This window comes from Asparagus officinalis, chromosome 7, assembly GCF_001876935.1.
Source record: "Asparagus officinalis chromosome 7, Aspof.V1, whole genome shotgun sequence".
NCBI classification, from domain to species: Eukaryota; Viridiplantae; Streptophyta; class Magnoliopsida; order Asparagales; family Asparagaceae; genus Asparagus; species Asparagus officinalis.
In genome coordinates this window covers 62724341-62732230 of record NC_033800.1, presented here as the reverse complement: position 1 = coordinate 62732230, position 7890 = coordinate 62724341, and the positions used below count along the sequence as shown (strand labels likewise).

Sequence of the window (7890 nt, the reverse complement as noted above, 5' to 3'; positions counted from 1 at the left end):
TATAATATATACATATACATATATTGAATTACATGAATACTTTGGGCTATTTAGTTTAGTGGTAAAGTTTAAGAGTTTGGTATAATATATACATATACATATATTGAATTACATGAATACTTTGGGCTATTTAGTTTAGTGGTATATAATATATACATATACATATATTGAATTACATGAATACTTTGGGCTATTTAGTTTAGTGGTAAAGTTTAAGAGTTTGGAGAGGAGGTTAGTGGTTCAAATCCTAGCCACAACATATATATTTAGAGGTCTACAATTATTTTTAATTTTGTTTGTTTCTATAAGTTCTATAATTATTTTATATTATTTTAGTTTCTATAATTTTTTATATTTGTAAATTACATAATTATAATTGATTAATAATATAATTTTTTTAATCAAAATTGTGTTTATTTTTTGCTTTGTATTCTTAAAAAATTAAATAACAAAGAAAACCTGGCCGGTCCGGAGCCCGGCCCGAGTCAACTGGGCTCGGGTCCGGGCTTCGGTTTTGCCCGGCCCGGATGGACAGCCCTACCACTACCAACTGAGCAAAGGTTAGTCCAAGCTACGTGTGAAACTAATTTATCAGTCTTATTCTTAATTAGTAAGAACAAAAACCTCCCTCTCAAATTTTGAGGGTGTTTCAAACGCTCTACGGCGCCTCCTTGGTACACAGAATGAAATAAAGCAAGGATTGGAATGGAATTAATATTAAAATAGGACGATTATTTTCATTCTCACATTTGGATGCGATCTAAAAAAATAAAGTGGGAAAATACATATTTGAAAGTCATATGTATTTTTTTATTCTCATTTAAAAGTGAGAATGACTACCATCTTATTGGGGATGCTAATTCCCACATAAAGTGAGAATAAGTTCTCCCTTATAAAAAGAGATTTTGTTCTGTACAAAGGAATGAGAAATGTGAATTGTCATTCCATTCTCACTTATTCCCACATATCAAATAAGACCTCCATTTTTTATTCATTACCACTTTGTGGGTATGAACATTTTCAATGAGATGGAAGGGAATGAACATTCTAGCTTCCAAAAAGAGGTTATATTGAGTACGAATGAATAATTGAAAGTTGGCATTTCATTCTCGCTCATTTCCGTGCATCAAACCAGGCCTAGGAGTCAGAGTTATACGGTTTACTAGTAAATCGTGTGTCCATCACAGGCCAAGCACCCCTCAGCACTAGCATTTTCCAATACAAATCTATTTGATTCAAAATGGTAGAGCTTAATATCAGCATCTCAGTCTCACTTCAAATATTCATCTGATTTAATAACTCCATATTATGGAAAATATTTACTATAATGTAAATGAAATGATGAAATATGCGTTGAAATCATGAAAGCTTATCCATGTGCAGAACTTATTGAGAGTTTGGCGGTAGCAGTTTCAATAACCATTCCAACTGAACCTGCATAAACCACAACTATACACAACTATAGCATACTGTGAAATATTGATCTAACAATAGAGACAGTAATCTTATATGCAAATAACTTCTAGAGCCAAAACACCAGCAACATCTAAAAACTAAAATTTCCAGTATCCATATATTTCCTCTCTCTTCAAGAGAATGACAAATTTTCGAAACTCGAGCAGATTCTTTTAATGAAGACGATGACGATATAATAGAGATACACCTTTATTATTTCCTTTTGATGCATTGCTAGAAAGCTATGCTTATATGACAGCAGTATGCAAAATATCTATTACGTTTAGATATTGTAAAATTATCTCCCTTTAACCAATAATATAACAATAAATTATAAGCCTCCCCAGCTTCAAAGGGACACTTATAAATGTTGACTACCATCTGTGAAGAATTCCAGGCATATTTTCACATCAAAATTGCATTTTGCGCTGAAATGTTGGGGAAATACTGTTTATTCTGAATCAGAAACAAATGGAAAGCCATTTTCTCCTTCCGTTAATTGATTAGATTAGCAGCAAAACTCATCACAGCGCAAAAGCTCCAAATGAGGCATCAGAATTATTTGTAAGTCACTTCAGAAAATGCTCCTTCAGGGAACTTCTGAGACAATTCCTTGGCAGCCAATTCTACTCTTTTTTGGTCCTGAAGCAAATTGTGTTGTTAAAGGTGTAAAAAATGGAAATAATGTAAAAGTGTTACAAAGAAAATCCAGTAATATACTAATATGCGTTTAAGAAACAATGTAGCTTCTAGCTTTTCTCATGTGACAAAAAAATGAATTGGGTCATATTTTATAGATTTTGTGTGCGCGCGCCTGTATTCCTTAAATCATGTGTATTCGCAAAACCAGGCCCCAAATCTCAGTATTTGCACAGCTACCCCAAAATCGTCAACTTTGGAAGACTCCCCCTCCCCCAACCCACCCACCCCCCACCAAAAAAGAAAAAAAAAGGAATAAGTAAATACGTCAACGAGTCATCAATTTTTTCGATATAGTTAGTAAAAATGTGACTATTTTGGTCATAGTTTCAAATTGTAGCTACAAAGTTACCAAAGTTGAAGATTTGTTGATTTTGGGGGTATTTGTTTTCAAAGTTAATTTGTGGAGTAGTTTTGCAAATACAGATGACTAAAGAAGTATGTATACAAAAAACCCTTCATGGGAATTATATTATGTGTTACCTTTCCAGTTAAACTTATAATGAGGGGCCCAACTCGTGATTTCCTATGGCAACCTGCAATCAATAAAGCACCGATCATCTAAACTGCAAAATGGGTGCTATTTTAATCATATAAAAGGGGGGGGGGGAATACAATTCTGATGTAATCCTTTAGTGCTGAAAGAAGATATTCTTACTAATGTGAATATCTGGAAAACTGAAACATAAATTTGAGATACTCTCAGCTGTTTCAACCTGCGTAACATGGCAAGAGTAAAGAAAACAAATCATTAAATATAAAAGTCAAATAAGCTTCATAGTCAATCAAGCAAATGGCATAGGCTCAAAATCACAAGCACACTCATGAAAAATATTAAGTTAAAAAGCACAGGCGAATACATCGGAGAGTTTGGTACTAAGAAATTTTGATACAAACGGCTCCATTCTTGCTACCGGAGTGCTCGGTAACTCCAAAAGGCAGTCCCATTGGTTTTCCAGTTCAGAAACATTAGCTGCAGAAAGAATAATCACATTGTGGCATTTGATCTGCACAAGAGAAAAGGTGTGTTTTCAGATTAAATAAAAGGTGCAGCTTGCTAAGAGCACTTAATACTTGATTAAAGGTAAGTTCTTGATCGCCCGGCATTAAAAACAGCTCGTTGTTATTGTCAAGTATTATTCTTTGCTTATCTCGAAATCTTTACTTTATGATAGACGTCTTGAAAATTGACAACAAAGATACAATGATATAATCATTTGAAGACACATCAGATAATTTGGATATTTTTAGACCATAAATTGATCAATTTAGTAACATGAAATAAGTATGGAGTAAGAACTCTGAAGAAGTCACAGTGCCCACAAGTATACAAATGATATCTTGAACAATCAACAAGAGTATCATCTAGTCATGACAAGCAAGGGTGGAAAAGAACCAAATATTTAACAAATAGTTTGGTATTTATTCGCCTAAGTATTCGGTCATATTCGATTTGCTGGTTCATTTAATAATAAATGAATAGTTTTTATGATTCAGTTCATAAACGAATAGAATTTAACCATAGATATATTCAATTCGTTTGTTTAATAAACTAATCGTTTATAAAGTTTAGTCCTTAAAATTATATTTCGCTGCTTGTAAATGTCAATAAATAGTGCTTTATTTGTGAATGTTACATATCACGAGGTTGCATATTCATCAGGTATATCATGTTTGGCTCTATTGCTAGGAAAACAAATATTTGCCGAATATCTATCAAATATGGACCTAAGAATTTGCAAAGATTATCCAAACACTATTAACGAATATTCGCGAATAGTTGATATTATCCGAATCGAATTCGAATACTGATTTCCTATTCGTTTTGAACATGAATACGAATCGAATACAAATATGAATAGGAATACTAGGGTATTTGATTCGAATTCGGTTTGTTTGCATCCCTAATTACAAGGATAAAGAAAACTCAGTAGGAATGTCAAAAAAATCTAAATAAGAATCAAGACTACCAATTTTAAGTACAGTTCTCCAGTAAAACGTCCTATGGTGGGAAAGATTCGAATGAATGGAAGCAAATAAAACAGTATGTCTTTTATTGATATAGTTTGCCACTAACTTTAAGTGGAGAAACACAAATTGTCAAGTTAAGAAAATGTTATACAGACTTTTAGAAGAAATAACAGCTATATGGTTTAAGGCATGTTGCATATTTAAGCAGGTTGAAATCCTGGCTTTCTCTTGGAAAATGCATTTGAGGATAACTAAACAGCAAGATAAAAAAGCAGAGGTACATCAATTAATATATGATCAACTTAAGTCATGAATCATTTTGTCTTGAGTGTTCATGAACCAATACGGATAACTGATGGAATACAAATAAGATCAGAAGCCATCCCTTAAAGAATGTGGAGTTGATAATATTGAGGAGAATTATGATATCGTAAAAAAGAACTCTCTCCATTGCGATGTATAATCATCTAGGATCAGGAAATAATATGGAAGTTGGAGGTCTAAGAACGTAAGAGATCACGAAACATACCAATGGTACAGCTAACTTTTCGTGGTGAAGTAGTTCGGTTATGCCCTCAGGTAATAAGGCCATCTGAAAAGTAAAGTAAACCAGCTATTAGTATGATACTCCAAAGTGAATGACACAGAACAGATAGTATAGCAGAAAGCAAATAAAGTCATCAGAATATTAACAGAAAGCCGTATCAGTATTTAGATCAGAGAAACAAGTAAGCTACTGGCCTCTTTAAGCACAGACGAATTGAACAATAATAATGCGTATTCTAAACATGGAAATAAAGCACATTCACACTTAACTATGCCTACAAAATATTACTTTCATATAAGCTTTCAGATAGATAAACTTATTATAACAGCTCATAGAAACCAGCTCAAAAGAAAAAGAAAAAGAATAAAGTAAGAAACAAACTAACAAGAAATCTAAGATGTACATTTATACCTTTGATTAAAACATTGCGTCAAAGCAAAATGTTTTGACAAGTTCAACCATATCAAATGGTTTGTTAATATCTATTTTATAACATAACATACTAACACAAACTTATATAGGTATCTGATATTTACACTGCACACGCTACGCATAAGATTAAACAAATATAGCAACTAAAAAACATGCACAGCTGCTCAACAACAGCATCACCTCATTTCGGTCGCCCGTGCATTGGTCTCCTATAAGATGCCTAAGATACTCTTCAAACTCTTCATCAGGAGCCTGAAAAGAAATCAAAATAGTTACTGTGTAGATAATTTTCTGGAGGACATCTAAGAAATTTGTTTTACACACTTAGGACATCAAAATTAGATAATAATATATCAATAAGAGATTTAGAATCTCTACAGATATGAGACATTTCCTAAGTTTCACTTCAAAGTCAGTTACTGTTACATAATTGCATATATTATGCATGAACAGCTTCCCCCAGCAATGGTATATAGGATGGGTACTAGAAAGATGTTAGGTATATGACAATTCCCCAGACCTTGAGAACCAACTGTGGCAGAGAATCATATTAAGACATAGTTAACTGCGTACATGCACAAGTAGTACAATGACAGATGATATGTAGGAAATTGCCCGCCCGTTTAGGGAATACCACCGTAATGCCAAAAGGATATGATTTCTAGACCTATTTAGACAGTAAAAATATACAAATGGTGGAATGGACTCTTCACATGTGGCAATTATTCAGGAGACCAGCTTAGGTATTCATTTGAATAAAGAGCAAAGCAAGTAAAGGGTATTCATCATTGTGTTAAGTCTTTTATGCCCCCAACAATACTTTGTTAATAAAGATGTGAAACCAATAAGTATTATACTATGGCACCTTGACAGTCGCAGCACATTCCAATGTACTCGTCTAGTACATGCTCATTGTGAACCTGGTAATATAAATCCGCAGACTGAGTCTGTAGAACTTAATAGAAAAATATGCATTCTATCTAACCTATTATATATGTCTGTATAATTCTATGATTTAAATGACACTTTGAATGGTAATATACTGTCATAAAAAACTGAAGCACCCTTCATAGTCCAATATATGTCAGGAACAGACAGAAAGAAGATGAATAGAGAAAGGATTTAAACACATTAAAGTGAAGAAAAAAATTGCTCAGTATGCAGCATCATGTTTGCACAGAAATCTTTAAATGTAAGTACCACACGAACTCCAAAGGCTTTTGCAACACCTGCTACTGAAATATCAGAATGCAAAGGTCCAACTCCTCCAAACAAGAAGATCTGCGAAGACAAGTTTAAGATTGGAAAATGAAAAAAGATATGGAAATATTTTATGCACTAGTTAATAAGAACACCCGTGAAGTAATGGCAGGATCTTAACCATGTCATCTGTAGACCTTCGTCTTTCAATTTCTTCAGTCACAGAATCAATCTGCATTTTACAAAAGAAACATCATATTCACTGTATAGAAACCTCAGACAAGCTAGTTGTAAGGAGTTTTATATGAGAATAACAAGATAATAATATTTGATAAGGTCTATCACAGAATTTTTGATGTAAATCCCGAAGGTGTCTTACTTCATTTGGAACAACTGCAATGTGGGCAACCAGCCAGCCTATGTCATAAAGCTTTTTGCATAACATTGCTCCCATTGTGTCCTTAACGATACCATGGCTGTATAAGAAAGAGGAATAAAAAATAGTAATTTATCTAACAATTATGAAAATATATTTGTCATAAAATATCTATATGTGGTAATAGAAAATAGGTAAGATGTTGATATCTTTATTTAGAATGATTCCCCCTTCCCCACCCCCATCGTGCACAAACACATAGTTGAGGTAGTAATAGTTATGCCCCAAAAAAAAGTGCAAGCCTAAATTGTATCAATTGAGAAAAGAAACTAACCAAGCATGAAAATGTCACTTGTTTATTACTAATCAAATAAAACGAAAAAAATGAACAGTGAAATATGTTTTTAACAAAGGAAGTTATTCCAAAGTACTGATGAAAAATCCACGAATATCACTTACAGAATCTCATCACCTACAGAGATAATTGATGCTGACAATGAGCTGATCTGATGCTGACTGCCATCATTTACGCCATTCCTTAGGACATGAATATTTTCATATTTTGGAATAGACTTCTTTGCTCTTCCAGCTCTTTCCAGTCTTCCATCAGCCAGTAGATATGCAGGTTTGAAGTTTCCCTTGCTGCTAGAAGAATCAGGAATGCTCAATAACGCATTTGGGATGGTGTCGTATATGCTTCCAATGGAAGTATACCTGAAAAAGGAAGTATTAGCTAGCAAGTGATATGGAATAAGTTGAAACATTGAAAGAATGTAATCTGTGTTATCATCACCCATCATATTCACAAAAAACTTCTCATCAAATAAGGCCAGACATGGTGCATTTAACAAGCTTCATACTGTAAAAGCTCTAGTGAGCAGGGGCAAAGCCAGGAACACAATTGGGGGTCCCTACCCCCAAAGAAAAAATTTGCAACATCTGGTAGCATAGTATGGAAAATGGTTACGTATATTAGAAGAATCTTAAGCATAGGCCCCTTCCAACAAATTAACCTAACTAATTAAAGACCCAACATGCATAACTACAGGCCCATAGAGTGAAATTGACCTAACCAATTTAAGGCCCAATAGGCATAACTACATGATCATAGTGTATAACTGACCTAATTAAATCAATTTTTTTGGCCAGACTAATTAAGCTAACTAACTAAAAGCCTCCCAATTTATAATTAAAGGCCCAACTTCTTTTA

General features: G+C 33.5%; 1 pseudogene; it reads right to left on the bottom strand.

Moving 5' to 3' along the window:
* Positions 1548-7890, bottom strand: part of LOC109848898 — a 9256-nt pseudogene continuing 2913 nt past the window's right edge.